The sequence below is a fragment of the Lepisma saccharinum genome, chromosome 17 (genome assembly GCF_977018435.1).
Source record: "Lepisma saccharinum chromosome 17, izLepSacc3.1, whole genome shotgun sequence".
Lineage (NCBI taxonomy): Eukaryota > Metazoa > Arthropoda > Insecta > Zygentoma > Lepismatidae > Lepisma > Lepisma saccharinum.
Window position 1 is genome coordinate 39,630,839 of NC_139245.1, and position 27,931 is coordinate 39,658,769.

The following is a 27,931-nucleotide window of genomic DNA, read 5'->3' on the forward strand; positions in this document are numbered from 1 at the left end:
GTGGTTCAAGTTAAACCTGGGACCCTTAACACATATATAATAAAAGATCACCGAGGAGAAATTCTCAAAGGCAGGTTCTATGAAGAAGAACTCAGCAAAACTAAACAGCCTGACACATATCTCATAGAAAAAATCATTCGCAGAAAAGGCAACAAGTTATTTGTCAAATGGCTAGGACTTCCAGAACACAGCTGGATCGATGCAGACAAAATAATAATATGAGCACCTGCGATGTTATAAAAAGGCTGCCAGAACCTGAACAGCAGATTAAGAGAAATGGCAAGTTGCTGCCTGATAATATTAGATGTCTTATTGTTGGGCCATCGGCTTGTGGTAAAACTACACTAATGATTGATAATTTTTTATTGGCACCCAACTGGTTAGACTGGAAAAACAGGCACTTGTATATCTTCTCTAAGAGCTTGGAACAATTAAAATATCAGCAACTGATGAAGCTATATGATGGACTGGATATTGCCACTTTTGAACCAGATGTTAAGCCACTCCATGAATGTCTCGATAATTCTGTTGTTGTGTTTGATGACATTATGCTGGATAATCAAAACAAGGTTAGAAATTTTTTTACACAGGGCCGACACAAAAACATTGATTGCTTCTACCTGGCACAGACTTTTTCAAAAATACCGAAGCAGCTGATCCGAGACAACAGGAATTTTATATGTGTGTTTCATCAAGATCATACCAACCTCAAACACATACATGATGAATATGTAGGTGGGGACTTGAGCTACAATGATTTTTCCAAGTTTTGCAGTAGGTGCTGGAATCAAAACAGTTATGGGTTTGTCACAATTGATATGACAAGAAAACCCAATAGTGACAAATACAGAAATAAAATCAACAATTTTCTAGACATTGAAACATATATAAATAACCATGAAAAGGCCAATCATTGATGATCTTAAATTAAGAGATTATCTTGTAAAAAGATTTAAGGGATGGAAATCAGAGAACCGAGGAATTTATGAACAACACAAACAAACAGAACAGCCTATTATTGATGCTATTAGTGAATTAGGTAAAAATATCAAAACTGTTACAGAGCAAAATCAAAATTTGATCACAGAGCTTGTACCTGTAGCTGCAATGAACATATTAGATTATCCAATCACCCCACTTTCTAGTATTCATACACCTAGTCCTGTTGCTCCTCGAAGAATTGAAGGTAGTCAGGATCCTATTGAATTGGGTCTTCTTGCTCAAAAATATTTAAGCACACCTAAAGACAACAAAGATGAGGTCTTTGGCTTATATGCTGACACAGAGCGTGATGGTAGCATCATACATAGAATTGGCAATTTTAGAGTAACATTTATGGGAGATGATCTTATTGTATATTCAGAATCTCATCTTGGAGAAAAAGGTGGTTTTGTTAAATATCCGGGCACACCTGGATTGTGGGAACTGATGACTCGGAAAAGGCCTGGCAGCTATACAGATCAAGATTATGAGCACTACAAAGAAATATTAATAAAATCAGATGCTCTATACCAGAACAATGATCCCACACAAAAAAGAGTCAAGTCTAGCAGTGGAGCAAAATATAACAACTTAATCAAGCCCATATGGTCACAAATTAAGACTGGCAGTGGAATCAAACAATTCAACACCCTGCCTAAAGAATTTGTCTGGGTTGATGATGTCAGGAAACTTGTAGATAGGTTATTGGTGATAGCTGGGGAGGAAAATGCTGGCAACCACAATTTTTACAATGAAAAGGTTGGAATTATGGACATGATAAGCACAAAATTGTCTAATTTTATAGTGAATGACACTAAGGGGATTGGATATCTTATAAAAATTATTAATACTCTACCACCTAAATTTTGGAATATTTCTGAGGGTCGGGGGTTGGTTAATGACATTATAAACAAGCTGCCATTTGAACTACACATTCCAGGCTATCAGTATTGTGGTCCCGGTACAAAATTGGACCATAGATTAAACAGAGGTGATCCTGGTTTTAATCCCCTAGATGCTGCTTGTAGAGACCATGACATAGCATACAACACACATTCTGATCTTGACAAGAGACATGTTGCAGACAAAAAATTAGAAGAGGCTGCATTTGGTAGATTTGTAAGCAAAGATGCTTCTTTGAGTGAGAGAATAGCAGCATTGGGAACCACCATAGCTATGAACACCAAACAAAAACTGGGGTGGGGGCTGTGAATATGTATATAATAAACCTAGAATGAAGGCCAAGGGTGTTATGTATCAAATACCTTATGTAGGTCTTAAATCTCTTAAAACTATTGATAGTCTTTTAACCAAAAAGCAGCGGAAGAAAAAAAATTCTTGTCTTGCAAAGGGCCATGGTATGAAATTGTTGCTTAGTACCCCCCAATTAAAAAAATTACAACAATCCAGGAAAAAATCACATGTAGGGCGTTTCATATTTACTATCCCGGCCATCTTAGCAGCACTTGGGGCTGTTGGGAGCTTGGCTGTGGGATCAGCTGCCATAGCAAAAACAGTAATAGATGCCAAGAAAAATAGGGCAGAATTAGATGAATTGAAGCGCCATAACCTGGCCATGGAGAAACAAGGCAAAGGTGTTAAGAGAGCCATGAATAAGTTTAAAAAAAACAAGAGCCGCTTACAAACCAAGATATTGAAGCTTTAATCAAGCCACTGGGCATCAAAAATTTTAGAGGTGTGTACATGTCTGATTCTTTACCAGAACAACCACTCAACAAAGAGTGTGGCATTGTTAATTTGGATAAGTACAAAAATCAGGGCACTCACTGGATTTGTTATCTTAAATATTTAAAAGATGAGGCATTTGTGTTTGGTTCATTTGGAGGTGTTCCACCTGAAAATTTAGTAAAATATTTAAAATCAGTTAATCTTTATTACAATAATGCCCGTGTTCAAAACTTCAAAGATGTTAATTGTGGACATTTGTGTTTATCTGTTCTCAGATATATGTCTCAAATAAATAAACCATCAATTGAAAATTTTCAAAAGGTCCTGTGGTATTTAAAACATCATGGGGGTATTCCATCTCACCAGCCAAAATTCAATATTGAAACTCAAATTACATGATGATATAGTGTATCCCAAAACAATATCTCTCAGAGCATTTTATGGCATGTACTTGATCCCTAATATTACACACCACAACAACAAAATTGCAGTTGGTGATCAAAAAATTGTCATCACTCCAGGGCAATATAATCTGTCCACTCTAAATGCTCAATTACCCAGAGGTATAGTATTAACTCAAAATTCTGTCACTCACAGAGTAGAGATTGTATCTGCTACAGAAACAGTGGATCTGGGTACTATAGGAGAGCTGTTAGGCTTTGAGAACAACACAAAACTTGAACCAGCCATCAAACACACTGCTATTAATATACCTAAATTCTTAGCTATAGAGACTCTGAATATTCACTGTAATGTGGCCGAGGGTATGATCACCAAATCAAATGGCATAGGCACTCACAAACAAACTGGCATCATTGCAACATTTAAACCTAATTCTGAATTTATGGAGCCCATCATCTACACTCCATCCCCAACATTATATTTTCCTGTGTGCCATAATAGAATAGATAACATTGAATTGATGGTCACTAATAAAAAAGAAGAATTAGTTGATTTTGCTGGAGCCACAACAACTGCAATCATAGAGATTAATATTTAAATAAAAATACATACAAAAAAATGGAAAATATTGAGAGTTATGAGCTACAATCATTCCCCCCAAACAGGAGGACATTTGCAAATTTAAATCAACCCAACACAGAGATTGAGGTTGATCTTGATGTAGGGGATGGCTTTATACACCCCCACAGAGCAGATTTATACATCAAATTTGATGTTGTAAAACTCGATGGTACAGATTATCCGGCAAATTCAAATATAAGATTGGTGGACAATTTTGTGCCACATCTGTTCTCTGAAATTGAGATCAGAAAACATGGTGTTGTTATAAACAGAGTAGATTATCCCGGCATTACCTCCACAGCTTTGGCCACACTAAAATTATCCAAGACCGAGGCTTCATACTAAAAAATAGGTGGATTTGAGGCTGGTGATGAAATAATATCTAAGAGCCACACAGTGCTGTTCCCTATGCGCCTGTTGACAGGATTCTTCTCAGATTACAAAGATATTATGTGGAAGGGTGGTTTAAGAATCACATTTAGAAGAGCTGCCAATGATAATAATGCTTTGATGAGGTACAGTACATTAAACTCTACAGGGGAAGCTCTGCCTAATACCCTACCTGATGAAGGCAAATGCATTATTCAGACTATGGAGCTAAGAATCCCAGTTGTTGAATATGAGGCCAGTTATGCTCTTAAATACAAAGCTGATATAATAAAAATCCACAAGTACCTTTACAATTTTATACACATCAATGTGTACAGAAGCCTGCCGCTGGTACTTATTATGAGTTTGATGCTACAAATTCATTCTCCAGTATACAATATGACATGCCGGATTTTGTGGTGGTTCTGTTTCAGACTGGAAGACACAATAATCAGGGGAAAAATTCAAGTAGATTTGATAACTGCAACATCAAGAACATATATCTTAAAAATGGCAGAAATGAGGTATTTCCTAGAGAAAATTATAATTTAGACATGTCCAAGGATGATTTCCTTAAATTATATGAAGCATTTACAGCATACAAAAGGGTCACTACTGGCAATACTGACATGTATTACACACCAGATGAATTCAAAGCACAGAGACCCATGTTTGTCATCAACACTTCAAAAAGGAAACAAGTTGTGGTTAATGACAGGACAAACATTAAAATTATCTGTGAATTCCACGATACACTCCCTGATGACACTATATGTAGTGTTATTCTCATAGGTGAAAAATCATATGTTTATGATGTAAGAAATGAGAGAGTCACAGAGCAATTCTAGAAGAGCTCTGCTTATTACACAAGTTGAGCCTGGTGTATAATTAAACTTAAACCGGAAGTAAATATGTGTGTGTGTGTGTGTGTGTGTGTGTGTGTGTGTGTGTGTGTGTGTGTGTGTGTGTGTGTGTGAGGGTGGCTTAGTTTTAGGTGTGGGCAAAAACAATATCAAGAGGGGCATATTTTTAACAAGCTTATGGACAACAATCTGACAGAAGTGCCTTTTGTAAGTGTGGACAAATCAATCTGAGGGGGGCTCATCATTTCACAGGAACTTCCCGAGGGCATTTTTACAAAAATCTTGGATTAGACAGAGTTCCACACTTGAGCAAAAAGCTCATATGGGCATGTTGAGCAAGTTTTAAGTGTAGCCAAATCTGCCTGAGGGGGGGTCATCATTTATCGAGCCAGTAATAGTATCAATTACACTACTAATATTTTCTAGTATACGTACCGAGTATTATAAATTTAATTTACGAGTCAGCAAATAAGTTGTTATAATATTGTCGTTTTTTATCGGTACTGGGAATAAAATTTGAAATTTATGCATGGGTTTACCAGAGGCTCTATGGAATAAATACAGAAAGCAGTAATGCCCACAGTACACAGACCCGTAACTTTGAATTTGATGAGTGTTGTACGTAAAGAATTTAGAGTTACTTTCCAAAAATCGCAAATGGTTATGCACATGCAAAAAATTCCCCCCGGGAGTTACTGTCTATGTAAATTGCTACCCAGTGCTTCCCGGGGCTATCTTTGGGGTCTGTATTTACAATCAACGTTGCTGGTAGTTCCACATGTACAGGTAATTCATTAGCTGCGAAAACCCCCACATGATGATTGTCAAAGGCTCTATTTGATATTAACCCGTGAAGCAAATTTAAAGTCGACAGCATTGCTGGACACTAAGTAGTAATATTGTGCAACTCACCTTGTTATACAATTAATCCAGATGAATATCTCTTTGATTATTAATTTCCATGAGAGCGTCAAATTCAGAGTAGATAACACAAGTCACAGTAGATTCCAAAGCCGGTTTGAAGTGGACTTCCAAGCTAACAGCCCCTTGCCGTTCAAGACTGCAGTGGGATATGGCACTTGCAGCTGCGTCTGGTGTTATATCGAAAACAAGTAATGCGTATCCCTGGGGGTATTCCTCACGCGATATATTGTTTCCTTCATCCATATAGTGTATCCCTGTTCCAGAGAATAATGTGTGATATGCTGTTATGGACTTGTTGTTTTCAAAGTCTGGTTGAAGTGGTTTGCCGGGAATTTGGACTCCATCAACATATAAAGTAAAGAAGTTGTAATTGAAATGTTGAAAATTGAATGGGTTTGTAGACGGAGTGCCGTTGAATGCATCGTTGGTAACAAACCCCACAACTAATCGTTTCGGAAGACGTCCAATTATCACATTGTCAATTGTTTTTGAAACAATATCTTTTGGAATAGTTACAGCTTTAAGTTGTACTCTTGTTAGAGGGTATTTTGCTGTATGTTTTTGCAATATGCGATTGTGACTAAGTTTGATGGATGAACTGACCGATACTTTTCTCACATATAGTGTAGCATCCAGAATTTCCACTTTGCCTTCACTGTCATCTATTCCCATCAAGCAGAAAGTGTTTTTCGAAGGAATCAGTTTTATTCGCATTTCCACTCCATTGATCAAAAATTTCTCTTGATTGAAAATATCGGAATGCAAGTAACCAAACATATAAAATGTTTTACTCTGTTTTGTTAGTTGGTTACGTTTTGTAAAGCCTTTGTTGTCTTCCGAAACGTTATCAAAAGCGCCTGCTGCATCCTTGTACCACAATGCACTTTGGAGATGAGATGATTTTGCAGATATGTCATAGCTCAATGCTTTTGAAAATAAAACCTGTATGGGTGCATGTGAGATGGAAACGAGATGAGTTTGTTATTTAAGTAGATTTGTACTTCGCTGAACATTGCATTGAGAAAATCATTGACAGGCCCAATTGTTTTATCTGTGGGTAGCAATAACTGACCATTCGCTTTTACAATTCTGGCATCTATATTCAACATTGTGTGTGCTAAATCCATATAATCATCACCATGTCCAGGTATTACAATCTCGGTGGGGGCATTATCTGCCAGAGAACTAACAGGTTTGTATCCGATGGTGTGGTGTTCTAAGATGCTTGTCTGAGTAGGTTTTACCGAGAAAATATCCAATTCACTTTTAAAACACTCACATGATTTCTCCCTAATTAGCGCCATATCTAATCAAATATATCTGATGTTATTTGAATTTTCTTACGATTGCGTTTGGTTGTTTTCTTGGTGTTTGTATTGGCACTGGATCTCTTCTTTCTCTGAGCGGTCCTTCCAGTTCGCTGTCCCGAAGCAGAGTGATTCCTTTTGAAATGTTTATGCCCCTAATAACCTGAACCAATCATTTCCTTTAGCTTTGTTTCAGCTTTTTTTTTAAGATTTGATCTGGCATCCGAAATTCTGGATTGTAGTGACTGTTTTAGGGGTGTTTTGTCTACAACATCACCTAACACATTTACCCCTGTTTTTAACATTTCTTTCCCTACAGCTTTCGCTCCTTTCTTGATAAGAGGCAAAGCTGACCGAAAAAGTCCTCCAAGAAAACTTCCAATGCCATGTCCTTTTTGATAGGCAGCACCGTAATATATGTTACCCACACCAGATCCAGCTTGTTGATGGTAGTATTGAAAATATGGGTCATTCATGATCAGAGCTTTTCACCACAACGTCTAAAATGAAGTTTCAAACACACTAGTCCGAAGGAGAATGGGATGTGTGAACCAGTGCTATCCCTTAAGTCAATTTCTATTTGTTCGAAATTATGTTTCTGCACTGGGATGTAATGTGGTGAATCGAAAATTTGCACACCATCACTTCCAAAAGTATGTTCCATAGGATTAATGTTTATAATACGTAATAGAGGGGCGACAGCATCTCCCACCATATGTGATTCCGCAATATCTGTGTAAATATACATCTGGGAAGGAATTTCTCTCACAACATTTGGAGGCGAGCGTCCAATTTTTACTTCTGATAGATCATCGGTCGGTTTAAAACCTAATATCCGTGCCAGTTGAGGTGACAATCGTACATTTATGTTTCTCTGCTTGGTAGATATATCAACAGTCACATGTTTGTACGCAGGATGATTTCGGAGACTAAAATTTAATGTTTCAGAATATTTATTGATTTCTGCAACAATGCTGTTTATAGATGCGTAATAGCCTTCGGATATTCGAAGTTCGTTCCATTTGACATCATCCATAGATTTATATTGAATATAGTTGTTAAATCTTGTAATGTTTAGTATTGAATAAGGATAATGCACTTCTACCAATGCCATCTCCCATTTGTTGGTGTCCAACTCCACACGGTTCTGAAGCTTTGTGGTGTAATTAGTTAGAGTATTACTTGGGAAATATTTCATGGAACTGTTACTAGGCAAAGTAAGGTAGAAAGCGTTTGCTTTTCTCATGATGTGTTATGAAGGTTATTTGTACCACTGATGAGAATACCTACAAAAATTTATGCCTCTCTCTCTCTCTTTGTTTGACTCCAAGGACGATGCGCTAATCCAACTGTCAAATAATCTGGAGTAACCTTTCCAATGAACTAACAACTTTTTACTGGTTCCTTTACCTTTGGTCGCAAGGATTTTATCAATTTCATGCATATCCGGTAAGCGGACCAGTTGCAACTCTTCCGTATAAAATGTTCCATCGATTTTATGTCCTTGTAGATCTTTTAATTCATACACTTGAGGATTTCTTTTCAAAATACGTTCCACCACAAATATTTCTCTTGTCCAATTTTCCATGTAACCTTTGTCAAAGCGTTTTTTGGTTTTTGTTATTCTCACTGTATCTCCTATTTTGAATGGCATCTTCAATGACACTAGTGGAGATGAATCAGATTTGAGTTTTTTGTCATACATATTGTGCCATACTTTCAAAACCTTCTCAGGAGTAACATCTGCTGGTGCCATTTTAATACTCGAGTGAATTTTATGATTATAAGCTTTCAAAAGCTTTGGGAGTACATTAACATAACAGCTGGTTCTTTGCTTAGTAAAATACTTCCACATGCGTTCCTTTAAAGTTCTGTTGAATCTTTCAACAATACTAGCTTTAATATCAGGATTCTTTGTTGTAAAAAAAATTACATTTTGTTTTTTGAGATATTCCTGCACAATAAAGTTGGTAAACTCACGCCCTTGGTCAGTTTGTAAATTCAAAGGTTTTCTTTTGCTTTGTTTGAAAATTTGCTGGAAAGCCTTTTTTATACATACACCAGTTTTATTTTTTACAGGGACAGCCCAAGCATGCCTGCTAAAAATATCGATAACTGTGAGTATATATCTGTACCCTTTGTTGTGATTCCGCAAACTCTGCATGTCATTCAAGTCAGCCTGCCATTGGTCATCGATATTATGCACAAAATAAAAGTTTCTCGGAAATCGACGCTTTACAGGTCTATGCAAAGTGTATGCAGTTTGCCAATGTTTGATTGTTGATAATGGTATGGATTTTTTTACAGCTTTCCATAGTGTTGAAGCTGTAGAATAGGATGCTGGATGAGATGGATTGTACCAGATATTCTCTAATATTTTTTCGCTCATGGTTTGTATCTTGACCAAACTGGAACAGTACGTTTACGTTTGTGCCCTGGAAATGATGATACAAAAGAAATTGGTTCCTTTTCTTCTTCTTCTTCTTCAGCTTCTGTTAATTCTTGTGCCTCTTCTTGGTTAGCTCCGGACAGCGGAACATGGCGTCCGGGGTTGCCAAAAACAATCTGTTGAATAAACTCCTGTCTCCGGGAGTTTCCAATATATTCTTGAGGAATATTAGATAACGCCAGAGCTCTATTGAACAGTTGCCATCCAACAGGATTGCTTGTTTTTCGTGGTCGAATTATATCCGATACTAGATCGACAATATTTGAGCCTTCAATTTTATTATTGTTAATAAAAACTGCCCCATATTTTAAAATTTGCTTCACGGGTTAATATCAAATAGAGCCTTTGACAATCATCATGTGGGGGTTTTCGCAGCTAATGAATTACCTGTACATGTGGAACTACCCCGGGAAGCACTGGGTAGCAATTTACATAGACAGTAACTCCCGGGGGGAATTTTTTGATAGTTACGGAAAACCTCCACATGTGCCTAACCATTTGCGATTTTTGGAAAGTAACTCTAAATTCTATACGAACAACACTCATCAGATACAAAGTTACGGGTCTGTGTACTGTGGGCATTACTGTTTTCTGTATTTATTCCATAGAGCCTCTGGTAAACCCATGCATAAATTTCAAATTTTATTCCCAGTACCGATAAAAAACGACAATATTATAACAACTTATTTGCTGACTCGTAAATTAAATTTATAATACTCGGTACGTATACTAGAAAATATTGACAGTAAATACTGTTTGAAATTTTATACAAATTACATATAGTCCTAATAGTATATTAATAATTTTGTAGCGTTACAGTTTACAACAGCTTACTTATAATATTTATCTTGTTTTGTGTCTTTACAGAACAATGACGCAATATCCAGAGATGGGATCTTTCAATGCTAGATTGTCCTCTTTCAGAAACTGGCAATCAAAAGAATTCCCGTTTGTAGAAGCTCTGTCCGAAGCAGGATTATTTTACATTCAAAAAGAGGATAAAACAGTATGCTTCAAATGTGGTGGAGGATTATACCGATGGAAATACAGAAACAATCCAATACTAGAACATCGTCGATATTTTCCATTTTGCCCCCTGTCTATAAACCTAATTTCAGATCGACAATGCGGTTGATGCTTTAATTAAATTAATTAATATTTGTTATCCAATATTTCCTCAATATGACGTTTATGATATTCTGCTGATTTTTCTCTCACCATTGATCTTTGTAAGGCCCCGCTCCCTCCACCTTTTTTGTCCAGCACATGCTTGGTTTGCTACGCGCGCATGCGTCTCAAAAACACACCCACGCATTTCTTCAAATGTATACCTGCACGCTGCGACATGCAGTATCTCGCAGTTCTTAGTCATGGAATCCTCTATTTCGATGCCGCTGAAAAAAAGATTTCAACCGTACACTAATTTCAAGGGGGTTCTTCAGAAAGAGAGCGATCAGCATTTACCTGAAGAACAAAAACAAGTAACCAGTCTTATACGCCAGTCGATATTATTTGATCACGTCTACTATTTGAATGCTTCGAAAACAAAGGTTATCTCAATCGGACTTTCCTCTCATCTGGATTTCCAACCTGCGGTCAGGCTACACAGAAGCGGGGCGGCCGGTGTTGAACTACAGTTGCAGGAGTGGCACGCTCTTCAGGAATTGTTTCCAGTAATCGACAATTACATCGCTATTCCAGGTGAGCAGCCTCGTGTTTCCTACCCACTAAGTGAGCAACATGAATTGCTGATTGCTGATAACCACACTGTACAATCGCCGAAGAAACCAGCTTACGGTTCCCTGGAGATAGTGTTCATCGCAGAAAGTTCGTGGCGGAACTTTATGAACATATTTGTGTGCATCGAGCATGCGAAAGTTATGTGGGAAACAGTGTCGCCGTATCTGAAATCATATTTTGGAAACTGTGTGGAATCTTGCATTCTCGACCTTCGCGAACAATGTTTCGGTTGCACAGATATTTCCCCTGTCCATGCATGTAATAAGGAGAAGTTTGTGCTTTCCCATCTACATGGATGTACAAAACCTGAGCCTTTGTCTATACAAAACATCGACGGAAAAATACTTTCCAAAGAAGTGTTTGTTTTTTTGCGAGAACATGCTTGTGGAAAAAATAGTGAAACATTTTAATTCAGTGGTTGCAGCAGAAAATGGATATGATAGTGACACAATTCCTTATGTGGGTGAGTGAACAAACTTGAAGAATAAAAACTTGTTAAATAACATGCTGATAAACTGGTGACACAATATAAACATTTTACATATGTATGTGTGTGTGTGTGCGGCTCTTTTGAATTTTGTAAATATTGGTAATAAACAGGGATAAAATATATGTCTTGGCTTTTTTTTTCACTTTTTTATGTTATTCATTGCACTCTACGCTGTATAAACGAGATATTTATAATTCTAACGTTGCTATAGCAACGCGAATCAATAGTCAGTATGTAGTAGTGTGTCTGACAAAAATGGAAATATAGGTAATAGTGAACTGCATATTGCTCAGTTATTTCACTAATATATAGACCTATAGAAGTTGTATCTTCACCTTCGCGTTTTAGTTGTAATCGTGCAAATAATTGACTTGTGAACGTCACAGTATAATTGGTGGTCCAGTATTGTGGAACATTATCAGCACGATCTTGAGTGATGTGTTTTGCGTGTTAACTTACACCATTGTTCTCGTGAATCTAGTTTGTACATAAATTTATATTATGTACGCGTCAAGTAATCCTTATAATCTGAGATCCAAAACAAGTCTTACAGCTAGATCTATCAATTGTGGTGATGAACCTGATGAATCACAAAATAAGAATGGTGCCATGAATATGGTGAAGTGCTGCAAAGATCCCGATAAGGAAAGGTTGGTAGCTTGTGAAAATTGTGGCCATTGGTATCATTTAGAATGTTTGGGTTTGTCCGATAAGCATTGGGAATTATACCAGTTAAATGAAAATTATTTCTGTAGAGATTCGTTGATCCGTTCAGTATTGAAGCTTTTGTGCAATGGAAAAGAAGTCAAGAAAATGTTCAAGAAATTGACATTCGTCCTTCTGAATTGGCAGAGACGTCAACGAGGCAAAGTAATGTTCCTTTTCAAATGTTTGATCTGCTGGCAGAGTTAAGAAAAATCAGCGAGTCACAACAGATGGAATTTACAAAAATTAGGGAAACTCAAGATTCTATGAGGCAAACTCAAGAGCTTGAGTTTACAAAAATGAGGCAAACTCAAGAGTCTCAACAGCTTGAGTTTACAAAAATGAGGCAAACTCAAGAGTCTCAACAGCTTGAGTTTACAAAAATGAGACAAACTCAAGAGTCTCAACAGCTTGAGTTTACAAAAATCAGGGAATCTCAACAGGAAATTCAAAATTCACAGCAACTACTCAAGCTTGACTTCCACGAATTGAGTACATCGTTACGAAAGGAATTAGCTGAAGTTGCAGAGTCCTGCAAATTAGCAACACGTTCATTACATCAGGAAATGGAAAGAGAAGTGCAAGGACTAACAGAGAAAATCGAGGAAGTAAACACTACTTGTACAGAGAATTCTGATAAACTTGCTGGCTTGAATGATCAGATTACAGAATGCCAGAACAATGTTTCAGGATTGTCTCGGCAAGTTCAAAGACTTGAAGCCGTTGTGAGCAAGGATGAAATAACTAAGCGCGTGGAAGCATGTGAGGAAAATATTACTAAGTTAACATCTAATATTTCGACTAATGTTGAATCAAGTAATCCTGTACAAGTTTACAGTTCTCATGTGAATAGTAACTGTCAACCTGGTATTCCTGCACGGAACCTAACCTCTCCGAAATCATCTGATTCTTCAGCGTGTGATGTTTCTGATGATGAACACAATCGCATTGCTTCACAAAGACACAAACGTTCTAGAAATAATCGAGTGAGAACTAGTAATACTAACAAGTTATGTCAATCAACCCGTTCTTTATATTCTGATGGTTCTGGTCAGGAAAGGAAGAGGCAAGTAAATCAAAAGTCAGCAAATACGCAGAATCATCGATGTGATTATCCTGACAATTGTATGCGTTCGCTTACTCAAGAACCTCGACGGTTGGTAAGATTGAATGAACTTACTGTTCTTCCTAAATATTCTGGAGATCCTGAAAAATCAAGCCCACGTAAGTTTATTAAAACTTTAACGTCCTTCTTAGACTTACTGCAAGTTCCTGACATGCAAAGGCTTGAATGTATTACTAATTGTTTTCAAGGACCTGCAGAAGGTTGGTATAATACTCATGTCGATTCGTTTACATCGTACAAACAGTTTGTTGACGAATTTCTGAATCACTACACGTCTTATTCGTTAACTCAGGCTCAATTATCTGAACTTAGAAGTCGTAAATATGATCCTAAATCGACGAGTAGTATGGAAGTTTTTGCTATTCGTACGCATTCAGCATATTATAATTTAGTTGATCGTCCAAATGATGCAGAAGTTATTGATATTTTAATCAATCAGTTGCCCACATCTATTGCACAAACAATATTAGCTGCTAGATTAGTTAAAATGGATGATGTAATTGCGTTACTAAAGAGGTTGGATTTAGTGAATTCAAGATCAAACAAGAGTTTTAATGTTCATGATAATGTACGTGAAAAAATTTCCGACATGATGGAAATAATTCGAAAAGTTTTACAGACAATAATAGTGCAAGGGCAAAACTGAGAGTTCAAATTGTTGCTAAAAGTTCATCGTTTGTGAACGATGATGAACCTAATGGAAATCAAGGTTCAAGACGTAACGTAAGACCTAATGATAGTGTTCATTTTGTTTCTTCTAGCGATGAAAATAAAAGAATTAAGAATCCAAGTACAGATGTTCCGTTTGTTGCTGAAAACCAAGAATCAAACTCCAGCCAAAAGACGATGATATTTAATAGAAATAATAATTTTGGGAAACCTAACCTAACTAACAGACCATATAATCGTTACAGACGTAATGGTGCAGGAACTCAAAATTTCCGGCAAAATAGAAGTCCACAAAGCTCACGATACTTCAACAATAATGGTAGATTTATGAGCAACAGTTTTAATGCCAGAAACGAGCAAGAACAACAGCAATTTACACTGCGTCCTAACTCTCAGTTATCTAACAATAATTTCCACTCATTCCAACCATGCAGTGTATGTGCCAATTGCGGATATTCGTCTTCTCAGTTGTCAACGGGAAACAGTTGCAATGCAACTGCAGTGGCGAATACTCCATTAAATGAAAATGCTCCATCTTTCGATCCAAGAGAAACTTCTTGTAAACAGTTCATTTCTCCTGTCCCTGAAGCAACATTAAACGAACGTCGCGGGTGAACGTGGACCAGTTTGCTCGCACTAACATAATGGAGGGTCCGGCTAAATCATATCGTAGTGATAATATAGGCACAACTTGTCAGTATGCTGTATTAAGTAATTCCGTTTTATCTGAAGTTGATCATTGTTATCCACTTTCAATATTTTTTCAATTAGATTGGTACGAAGATGAACCTACTTGGATTTTAAATGATACTGGTATACCTACTCCTATTACTGATCAACCTCTGATCACAGGAACAGTTTGCGGTATTACCATACAGTGTGTCATCGACAGTGGAAGCCAGTGTAATTTAGTCAGTTATGAATTATGGTGCAGTATAAAATCAATTATTCCGAGTGCCAAACTGGATACAGTGGATCAACTTAAGTTATTGCCGTTTGCAGGACATCAGAAGTTTCGTGTTGCTGGTCGGAAGATTATAAGTATTTCAATTAACTCGGAAGTTTTTTCTTTGGAGATGTTTGTATTGAAGCAACTGCATGCTGAATTAATTCTCGGAATACCATTTTTAAGGCAATACAAAGCTGTACTCGATTTTAGAAGAAACGAAATTAGTTTGATGGCGTCTACTGGTTCCGAATTGGTTCAGCCATTAAATTCTAGCAAAAGCACAACTGATAGGGATTCCTGCCAGATGCAGGAAGTTACTATAGTCAAAGAAGTAGAAAATTTACTTGTCGTTTCTCTAGATCAGATCACAACGAAGGTGCGGTCGTGTGAAGCACTCAACAGAGCAGCAGTCTCAGCTTGAGAATCTAATAATAGAATATCATAGTTTGTTTTCTGATCGACCCCGATCTGCATTCGTAGAACCTTATCAAATTGAACTAGACACAAAGGAACCAATTAAGGCACCTATATATCCAGTACCGTTCGCCAAAAGAGCGGCGTTAGAAAAGGAACTAGAAAAATGGAAAGCCTGGGGAATAATTAAAGAGATGTCTTCACCTTATTTGAACCCAGTACATATCGTCCCAAAATCTAATGGTGAGTGGCGTCCAGTGGTGGATTTTCGTCGCCTAAACCAACATGTAATATCACCACTTACCCATGTTGAACCGATAAACGAGCTACTTCAACATTTTAAGGGTGCAAGATATTTTTCTTCGATTGATCTCTCCTGTGGATATTTTCAAATACCACTTACGCCCGACTCATATAAGTACATAGCTTTTTCGTATCGAGGACGACAGCACGTGTTTTGTTACTTGCCATTTGGTATAAAATCAGCTGTTTCTGTTTTTGTTGAAAGAATGAATAAGGTGTTTGGACCAGAGACTCATTCATGTCTGATGATATATGTGGATGACATTTTAATATTTAGCCCAACAATAGAGAAACATTTTGAACATCTTGATTATGTTCTACAGACATTGCAGAAGACGAACATGTCCACAAAATTTGCCAAATGCAAATTTTTCCAAACGGAAATTAAGTTTTTGGGTCATGTGGTGTCTGGTTCTGAGATTAAGGTCGATCATGATAAAGACTCAGCTATTCTACAGTTTCCTGTTCCTCAAAACAAAAAGTCACTTCGCAAATTTTTAGGACTGGCAAATTGGAGGAATCGTTTTATACAGGGATTTTCAGATATTGCTAGTCCATTATATCATCTTTTACGCAAGAATGTGCCATTTTATTGGACACCTCAGTGTCAAGAAGCTTTTTTGTTATTAAAGAATGCTCTAATTTCAGCACCAGCATTGAGTCAACCCGACTTTGAGTTGAGGTTTTGTGTTTCTGTTGATGCAAGCCAGAAAGGATTGGGTTGTGTACTTTGGCAAGTTGATAATGATGAAATTCGTGTCATACAATATGGCAGTCGTGCTCTTAGAGGAGCAGAGATTACATATAGTACACACGAATTGGAATGTTTAGCTATATTATTTGCTCTGGAGAAATTTGCTATATATCTTAAAGGAACTGATTTCAACTTATATTCAGATCATAAGTCGTTGTCTTGGCTTAAAACTGCACAATCACTTAATTCTCGTCTCACGAGATGGGCTCTCAAACTGCAGTGTTTTGATTTCATGTTATATCATGTCCCAGGAGTTTCGAATAATATTGCTGATACGTTGAGCAGATTTCCGCCTTGTACTACTTATTCTGCACTTGATGATAAATTATATATCAATCAAGTAATTGTGGAAGATTCACAATATGATACTTCTTCTATTTGGTTAAAAGCTCAACGAGCAGATGAAAAATGCAATAATGTAATTTCTCACCTGGAAGATAGTACAACTGATAAAACTTTTTCAAAGTATCTTCTTCACAACAAAATTATTTTTTATAAACCAAATTCAGATGAAATTTGTAAACTTGTAGTGCCACGTGAGCTTATACCTTTGGTATTGCACAAAATGCATGATTTAAATGGACATTTTGGTTATCAGAAGGTTTTAGCAGCTTGTAGAAGGGCATATTTCTGGCCGTACATGAGAAAATCAATTAGAAATTACCTGAAAGATTGCTTAGAATGTGCACGAACAAAGATTGTAGGTCGGCCGTTGCGGAGAGATGAATATCACGTCGATTCTCACCAACCTCACGATTTCCTCTCTATTGATTTAATCGGAAAATTACCAAGATCACGTACATATGAATATCTCCTCACAATTGTAGACGTTATGTCAAAGTTTGTTATGATTTATCCGTTAAGAAAAGCAACTGCCAGGGAAATTATCAATCGTTTTGAAGGACAATATTTTAAACATTACCCTGTATGTAATGTATTATTATCAGATTGTGGAAGCCAATTTACATCAAATGAGTGGAAAGCCTACATGGATTCAAGAAAAATTAAGCATATTACTACCACTACATACAATCCGAAATCTAATCCTATTGAGAGGTACAATAAGGAGATTGTTAGATTACTGCGATTATTCTGCAATGATAATCACACCAGTTGGTATCCAAGAATAAATTCTATTATTCAGTTATTAAATCATTCATGCTCTTCAGTTACCGGATTATGTCCTAGTGAACTTTTCTTACATGAAGATATGAAGGACTCAATATTTGAAGAAATCAGCTGGCCAGAACAAATTAAATCTTTGCCATGGAAACGCAAATTGTTTTTAGCAGAAATCAGGACTAGACAATCTAGAAGAAGTAGGAAGATTAAGAATGCATTGAACTCGATCAAACTTCAAACAGGAGATTTGGTTATGATAAAAAATAGGCAAGTTAGTTCCAAAATTAACAGCCAGATTCATAAATTGTTCAACTTGTATATTGGGCCATTCCTTGTCAAGGAAATTAAGGACAATAATGCAATTCTTTACACAATGAACCAGCAATATTATGACAAGGTGAACTTTTCAAATCTTCGAGTGTTTAACTGTTCGGAAGAAAAGAGGAATCAACTCTTGTCTGAGAATTAAATTTATGAGAGTAGATACTTGAAAAAAATGAAACCATTCTGTTTATTACTTTGTACAATTGAATGTTGTATTATGTGCTGATTTGTTATTACCTGTTAGGCACAAATCTGTCTATGTGCACGTTGTTGTCGAATGTCAGATAATATTGTCCATTTGTAACTTTGTTGTAGTTATGTTGATACACATCTGACTGATTTATAAATGAAAACTCCTCCTCGTTGTTTCGTAGTTTTCATTTTCCCGGAGGAGGGGAATGTTGTGACGGTGCTGTGAATCCGCACAATATAATTATATGTTTATTGAAATTATTAATTTCATATTATAAAAATCACTTTATATTAACGTTTAAAAAATGTATAATTATTACTTTGTACAACGTTAATTATGTTTTATGTTATTCATTGCACTCTACGCTGTATAAACGAGATATTTATAATTCTAACGTTGCTATAGCAACGAGAATCAATAGTCAGTATGTAGTAGTGTGTCTGACAAAAATGGAAATATAGGTAATAGTGAACTGCATATTGCTCAGTTATTTCACTAATATATAGACCTATAGAAGTTGTATCTTCACCTTCGCGTTTTAGTTGTAATCGTGCAAATAATTGACTTGTGAACGTCACATTGTTTAATTCCTCTTTATGCATTGAGGTTAATCGAAACATAACTTTAGACTTTTACACGGAATTGAAACATAGAATGTTGCCTCCTTTGATTGAATCGAACCTGTGACTCCTCTTTGATCACAAAACAATAGTGACGGCCATCTTGCTTATTTTACCTACTCTTTATGCATTTAAGCTAATCGGTACTGGGGCCCCACACGGCAAAACAACAGATTCTAATTTATTTTTGCGTTGTAATCAAAAGGCATTTTGTTTTGATTTTTAATATCTGTTCCTGCATAAATACTAATGGGGACTCAACACACATCTTTTTTTTTATTTTAAAAACAACATCATTATCAGCCAATTTGACATTGTGAATCGAACCCCGGGGCCTTTTCATTACAGCATAAACATCCTATTTCCAATTAGTCCATTTTCTCTTTGTGCACAAAAAAGCTAATCGGAACTTTTAAACAAATACAATTGAATATCCAATTTTCACCAACATTGGGAATCGATCCCTCAACCACTTGGTTAAAACATCTCGCGGAATAAACCCCCCGCACCGCGCCGCCCCGCTCCGCCCCGCGCCGCGCCGCGCCGCCGCTTAACACAAAACGCGGCCGCCATATTGATTTTATTCAAATACTATTTATGCACAGATGGACTAATCGGGACCTATAATGGCGGGACAAAACAATTGGCCTCATTTAACTACCTAGAAAATCGAATCCGCGACCTCTTCATTACCAGGCGACAACATTAACCACTAACCCCAAGGCCGCCATATTGATTTTATTCAATCACTATTTATGCACAGATGGACTAATCGGGGACCTAAAATGGCGGGACTAAACAATTGGCCTAATTTAACTACCTAGAGAATCGAACCCGCGACCTCTTCATTGCCAGGTGACAACATTAACCACTAACCCAACTCGATTTTCGAACTCAGCCATTTTGTTGGCTTTATGTACACACAGGCTAATCGAAATCATTCAATATTGACATCGTCGACTTGTAATCAAGGGGTCCCAGGTTCGATACTCGGTGGAGGCACATAGTGGTCCGAATTACCACTTTTCAACTGTAGGTCCACTCCTGATTAGTCTTGCCGTGCATAAAGTGGACTTAAAAAAAACTAACTCAATCTATCAATCAATCAATATTGACTCTACCAGGAATCGAACCCTCGACGCCTCTTGTTTTACAGAGCAATAACCTTAGCCGCTAAGCTTTCGGGGTACAGCAAAATTCGGCGCCATCTTTAAATCATTTCTTCATGTGTTTGCATCATACGCAATGGTTGCGCGCGCATTTCCTCCACAGACACACACACACACACACACACACACACACACACACACAAACATACGCACGTGTTAGGTTAGCATACATCAAGAAACAACGTGACAAATCCATTGACCCCCCTCCCCAACCGCTTCCGATGTCTTCAACGTGATCAGACACGTTCTGCTGACTCAACAATAAAATCGCTCGTACACCGCTACGACCGGATGTAGCATAACACCAGTCGCATCGAATTTTTGCTGACGCGTAGGAACGAAGTGCTGCCTCTCTACTCTGATATTGTCATGTGTGTTCAAGCGATAAATACGGGAATGAAATACGTTTTCTTCAATAATTTCAACTTGTAAGGTGGACTTACAAGCCTTACGTGGGCACTACGCCGCTGGTGCCGACTCTGGTCATACTGTGTTAACTTCTATTTACTGTGATGGACTTTTCCCAGCGTCCACCCCATGGTTTGTTTTTTTGTTTATTTTTTTTTTCTTATTTTGGAAAGTTAGCGTCGGTCGTGGGAACTCTCATGGACGTCACCCCTATTTTTGACCACTTTCTTCGCACAGCATGGTGCTGTCACAGTTACGTGAATTTACCACCATGCGACTTTCACGGCCGAGGGACAGAATGCAGCAGCTAGTCTAGAAAGCTGAAAAAAATGTAACAATAGAGCTAGGTCTCCTCAACGAAATGCGCGTCTGGACGTCAGTGTTGCCAGGCATGTCAAAATTTCACCGGCATAAGTATGTAAAGGTATCACTTTGTCTTTTCCTCTTTCAACTTTCTAAATCTAGTGATTTTCTTCCATGCTAGATGGCTCCACACCCTCCATTCTAGGGGGGGTCTCTTCCGATTCGAGTCGCACCATATTTTCAGACATTCTCACGTCAAGCCTTTTCTCCGTCCATCTGTGCGACCATATATTTGTCTCTCGAATATTTACAAGCCTGTCACCATTTCGAAAGCATCCCTTGCGTGTAAATTTCAGAATTAAGCTCAAACGAGAACTATTTACCTTCATAAATTTCGAATCTAGGCATGTTTCTGTCCACTTTAGTAAAAGGGTGAGATATATATATATAACGCTGTAAACTTGCGAGGTCACACACCCTCCATGTTCATTGTCAGTAGTGGATAATGGAGAAGAAAGTGCAAGCTCCTGATTGGTCAGGGGAGCACAATAGTGCAAAATAGTGTTTCCAGGAGTGTGGAGAGTCCTGGGACAGACAGTCTAAGTTTTAACGGTGAAGAAGTAAGGAGGCGAAGTGGTCGCTCTCGAAAAGTTCTTTGATTCTTTGCCTTGTACGCATATGAGAGCAGTGCGGATCTGTTGACGCTCGGGCGTGTGAACGTGCAAGTGTTAAAACAGCGCCAAGTACGAACTACGTATGTGTGCAGTGCTGATTTGTTGACGCTCGGACGCGTGAACGGGCAAGTGTTGAAGCACCGTCAAGTACGGCGAGTCCAACGTTAAGATGCCTGCCGAACAGCTTATACAGTGATCAAGCGCTGAAATGGACTGAACCGGAGACGACCAAGGAACCCACCAGTGGTTGTAGCTGCTATACTGAAGGACCGCCATCATTTCATCTATTACCCCCCTCCCATCCATATCTCTTCAAACGTTACATCAGGACCATATCAGAAGACTGGGCCCCAACGATGAACTCAGTGCGCGCTTATATATATATTTTTCTTTACAATGTGCATCGGCAGACAAGGTAATGTGCAAACTGTAGTGTAGTACGCGTACTGCATGCATTACGTAATTGGCCAAATAATTTCAACTCTTCATTGCTAATTTAGTTTGTGACAGTGTGTGTAAATTTTATAAATATGTTTATAGGTCTTGATTCTTGGATCAGTTTTGTTTCATGCCTCAGTTAGCTAAAATAATATAAATTAAAATTATGGAAATAATAATGATTGTGTTTGCATCTCGATTTACCTACTCATATTAAGTTTCACCTGCACATGTGTGTGTTACAAGGAGCCAGTTGAGGTTGTATGTATAGCTAGCCGTGGATTTAATTTTCGATTTGTCTTGTTTTGTTGCCCAACTGGTTTCTGGAGGCACTGTTGCCTCCATGATGTGGTGGCTCCCTATTTCTACCGGTAGGCAGTCATTACATTACATTTAGCTTCAATTGTTAATAAATAACATTACATCATTTGGTTCTATGTGTTTCACCTTGTACTTTTCAGAGGCATGGTCGACTCATGGACGACAGTCAGTGGACACTGTAACAACAGTCACTGGGCAGCGTGACAGTCAGTTGGCACTGTGACGACAGCCAAACTCCAAATGTTGCATGTTGCGAAACGAAAAGTCATAAATGGTTGGTAAGTACAATTTACTCCATATTCTCTCTAAAATTGCAAATTTAGTTTACTGTTGATTTTGCAGCAAGCTTAGTGTTAACATGTTCAATAATTTTGTGAAATACAGCAGATTAGATATGGTGTAAGTATTTAAAAAAATGAAAAGACATGCTGAGGACATCAACAGAAAATTTCTTTATTGCTTGCATTTGTTTCGTTGACAAGTAATTCTCTTCGCTATATTTTAAACGTTTATGTACGAAATGCAAAATTTTAATACAATGACCCCACAAATTTCTCATTTAATTTTATAGAGAAAATTTTGTTGAGGCATCGCTTGACTTAAGGAATATGTCATGCAATCCTCTAATTTTGAAAACCCGCTACGATATCTACGATATACCAAATGGTAAAAAAAAACAAAAAAAACAACATCTGTTTAGAATTCATTGTAGATCATTCAATTGAATGGTTGTGTGGTTTTCTTTCGAAATATCTTCATTTATCGCAAACTTGTTCCAAGTACAGCTTCAGTACGAGTGAGAACAGTCACAGATATTTAAATGGCTCCTTGAATAATTGTTTTTTGCAATTTTGGGGTTTTTAAACTAAAAGTTAATCGTTGATCTCGAGTGCAGCCTGAACGTTATCGCGTGTGGAATCTGAGTTGGCGCATCTTTTATCTTTTTAAATTACTGAGGCAAGAGATAAGTTGCATCACTTTTCTACCTCAAGAGTAAAAGATAAACGTTTTATTTACAGTTACATTTCTAAAGTAATGGTTAATTTAGCTTCATTTTGAAATTTCTTCCTACGATATCACGGCATGTCGTCATTTCAATGAGCACGACAGAGCGAGGCATCTCTCCTTAGACAAAGGGACGAATGCCTCTTTTGAGAGAATGGAGAGGGGCCCCATTAATTTCATGTGGGAAGAGATGTCCCAACTTATTTTGTTTCTAATTTACTGTAAAAGAATAATTGTAATAATTCTTACGAATGAATAAATGAAGATATTTCGTAAAATTTTAGTGAAATCTAAGAAATTCCAGATGAAAGGTAAGGAATCATATATTAAAGGGCAATCTGCACGATGAAGAATACTAGTTGAGCCAATAAGTGATGATTAGGGAAAGGATTTTAAGGTGCAAAATCATAATCGGGAAAGGAAAATAAAAGGTTCTGAAAATATTTTCAAAAAGGTGAAAAAAAAGGTGATGATAAAATGCCTTGAGCTCTCTTTTTCTGCGGCTTCTGAATATAATGCGCGTGGACCGCATAGAGAACTGTGCTTCTGCCGAAAAGATTTTATTGAAGTTTGTTGGTTTTGCTACATTATCTTGGGAACTATTGGGGCTGCAATGATTATATTATACCATTTTATAGCTCTCGTTCTGCTATAAAAAAGGAGACTTTAGGATTTTATGTAGCTGCTCAAGAAGTGAAAATCATTAATTTTTTTGTCCAATTTTTAACAAAATGATGAAAGATAATGAAGGAAATAGGTGATGAAGCATCAAAGAGGAGGTAATAAATGTGCTAATCTCACGAAAAGGTGCAACCGAATATGTCTATTTAGAAATGTTTTCAATTTTCAATTTAAAAACACATTTGTCGATAAATATTTGTCATATAACTATGTCATAATGATTTTACAGTATTTTACTTTCAATTCAGCAAACAAGTTGATTTTGATAATTTACGTATTTTTCACAATAAAACTCCATTTTAAACTATTTTAGTTTTATTTTAAACAATATTTATTGTGTTAGGGCATCTCCTTTAATTTTCAGGAGAGGTGGCCAAATGGATAGTAAGAAATTCTCAAATTTCAAACTGCTAATTTACATTATTTTTCAGTCTACCACAAACCTGGATAAAATGAATGCTATCTATCTCTTGCAGGTTCCACAAAAAAAAAAAAAAACTTGGCACACACGTTGTCTAAATTTAGAAAAACCTCCCCCGACAAGAGGCCAGTTATTGGGCAAAGGAAAAACTAGAGTACATTTCTTAAGGGTCGACTAGCGGTTAGAGGAAAGGGGTAGGGTGGGGAGGGTTAAAAGAGGGGAGAACCAGCACTGCGGAGGAGTGAATGGTCCGTGGGGGATGTTACCCAGGCCGGGAGGGGCGTAGGCACCAGCAGGTTGCTGAAAAAGCAGTCGTTGGTGAAAACTTCATACTTCCACCCTTTGACGTGCCGCGTTTGAATGGGCGCTCCGGAGATGTTGGTCTCGGTACCGGGGTGGTGTGATGGGCTAGTGGGCGTGGGTGAAAATTTCTCCTCTGTTGGCGTTTGTGAGAGGCGGGCGAGGCAATCCCTTCTCCCTTCGTAGTTGTAATTCCGTAGGAGAAGAGAAGGGTTGTAGGTGATGTAGTGGTTACATGGAAACTCGCACGACTCGCTCCTCTACTCTTCACACAGCTCAGTCTTCTGTCGCCTGGAAGCAGTTCTATCTCCTTTCCATTTTTTTCTCTTTCCAGTATTCATCCAGTGACTCATGGTCCACAATCAGAAAGCCATTCAAAAGATGGCAACAGTCTCAGACCACTCTATTCTATATAATTTACTGCCCCTTTTTTACTTCCTCAGTCGAATAACAACAAACAAGGTGAATGATAGGATTGACACAACGCAGTGGCGCCAACTTATATGGGCCTCTGGGGCTCGAGCCCAACCAATAATGTGCCTGTTTAATATATTATGTTAGAAATAAAGTCCTTGTTCTTAAATGAACATGTTTTTTCACATACACTTAAAGAAATCTCACAACGTAATTACTTATTAGTGTTACGAAAATACTTCATAATGTGTTACGTCTCCAATGTGATGCTATTCCGTGTCCTATATCATTTATGCATCCGTCGTTATATTGTTAAGAAAGTAAGGGAGGAAATGGCTTACAACTAGGATGAGAATCGATAAACACTAAAAATCTCAAAATAGTCAGGCAAAAGAGCACTGCATCTATTGCACACAACCTCTCTAATGAATGAGGGGTTAGAGCTTTGTTCTTCCCTTTAAGGTGATGTGATGCAATTTGATTAGTTGTTGCAGATGCATTGTCCTTCAACTACAGTGCACTCTGATTGGCTGTTACAAACTAACGGACCATGTAATAGCAAAGAGTGATAATATTGACGGACATGGGTTGAAAGAAGAAAAAGAGACTCAAAATCCAACCAGAATATGCAGATATTAAACTGATTTTTCATCACTTTCTCATTTTAGGTACTCAAGTAGGCAATTATTTTCGAAATAGGCAGTTATTACTAAAGTAGGCAAAAATAGCCACTGTAAAATTCACGTATTTCTCTCGACAATGACCTGAAACGATTTTTAAATGTAAAGGCCTACATTTACCTAGCAAAGGACCAAAAGCGGCATTTCATAGCAATAACTCAGTCTAATTACGACATATATTCTTGCATAAAAATATAACAAGTCTACGAGCTCAGCTCATGGCGCCACTGCACTCATGCGTTACTCAGAATTCGAACCTAAAAACTCTGTCTTCAGAGCGCATTACACTAACCACTCCTTCGCCACAGTCAATGGCTCAAAACATATCGTGTAGGAATCCATTTCAAAAGCGACACGTTGTTTCTGGCACGTGTAGTTTTCAAGCCAGAGACGGTTTTCAAAACTATTTACAATCTAGATATCAAAATCTTCTAAAAAGCACAGACAAACATCTAAACACTATACATATTCGATTCAGGTTTTAGAATCAGTGTGACTATCATCTTATTGTATGACCTTTACAGTCATTCAATTTTAAAATCATTAAAGGAAGACACAAGAAAACTTTAAAATACTAAACAGTACTTATATCAGATACCCGTGATTAATCAGTAGGAAGCGATTTTCTTCCGGAGGCTCGCACTCTCCTTTTGCACTTCGTAGCCACGCCCCTTACATAAGTAAAGCGATCTAGTGGCAAACCAATGTAACAATTCTTTAATAAAGGGCCTCCCCGATGGCGCAGTAATTGCGTCGTTGCCTTGTAATCAAGGGGTCCCAGGCTCGATACTCGATGGAGGCACATAATAGGTCCAGTCGCGATTAGCCTTACTGTGCATAAAGTGGACTTAAGACACGAACTCAACCAACCAATTATTTAATAAAGCCACTGAATATGGTTATACCAGTTTACACAGGTAAAGTGAGCTAAAATATACTAGGGCTATTTTTCAATAAAAGTATCGTATCATATCATTTATACAATTACAGAATTCTATACTATAGTTTTTATATATAGGGCAAATGACGTAATTTTTGTTATTTTAAGTCGCCCTTTTCTTTTCTAAGGTTATCGCGACGATGAAGATGAATTACATACGGACACAAACTCAACACACATGCCTTCTTCAGGATTCAAATCTAGTCTATTCAAATGGTGTAGGCATCCAAAAGCAACTGACCACTGAATGTAGACATGAGTCACTGGACCGCGAACACTAATGTCAATTACATTTTCTTTATTTTCTTTACTAGCTTTACCTTCTTGATTGTGGCATTGTTCCTATTTATAAGATGTGTGTGTATGTATCAAGATGTGTTCACTAACGCATTGCTTATAATAGAAGTTTGTGTGACGTCACACGTATATCTCTGCATGCTGATCATTATGAACTGCTGAAATATGTTACTGGGGCAAACATCACATATCCCTTCAGTAAGCTCAGGATTCCTGATTTTGTAATTCATCAGGTCTATACTTTTTAAACAAAGACCAATTTTGTTAATCTCTCCGTATCTCTTCCTCTATCTCTCTTTCTCTTTCTATCTCTTTCTCTCTCCTCTCCTTTTCCTTTTCCTTCTCTCTCTCTTTGTTCCTTCTTTCTTTCATCCATTCTGTAGCCATATTTTTCTTTATCTCTCCCTTTCTCTCTCTCTCTCTCTCTCTCTCTCTCTCTCTCTGCCTCTCTATCTTTCTCTCTCGCTCGCATTCTGTTTCTTTCTTTTCTCTCTCTCACTCCTCTCTTTCTTTCCCTCCTTCTCTCTCTCCCTCTCGCTTTTTCAATCTCCACGTTCCCCCGGAATGGTATTTCATTGGTAAAGTTTTCCACTAGGAGTTCTCTCTTTGATTCTAGTATCAGCATGTCATTTCATAAGCTGTCCGTACAAGATCAAATGAAACACGAACAACACATTGAATTCCAGTCTTAAAGCAAGTGACGCCAGAGCACACGCCATATCTCTTCTCGAATTCAAGATTACCGCCAAATGCTTTCTAATTACGAATGGTTAAATAAAGCCCTTCATCACAAACTCTGGACTAATCAGAGCACATGTTATTAAAATAGATTATCGAAATAGCATCGAGGTACAGACTGCCATTTA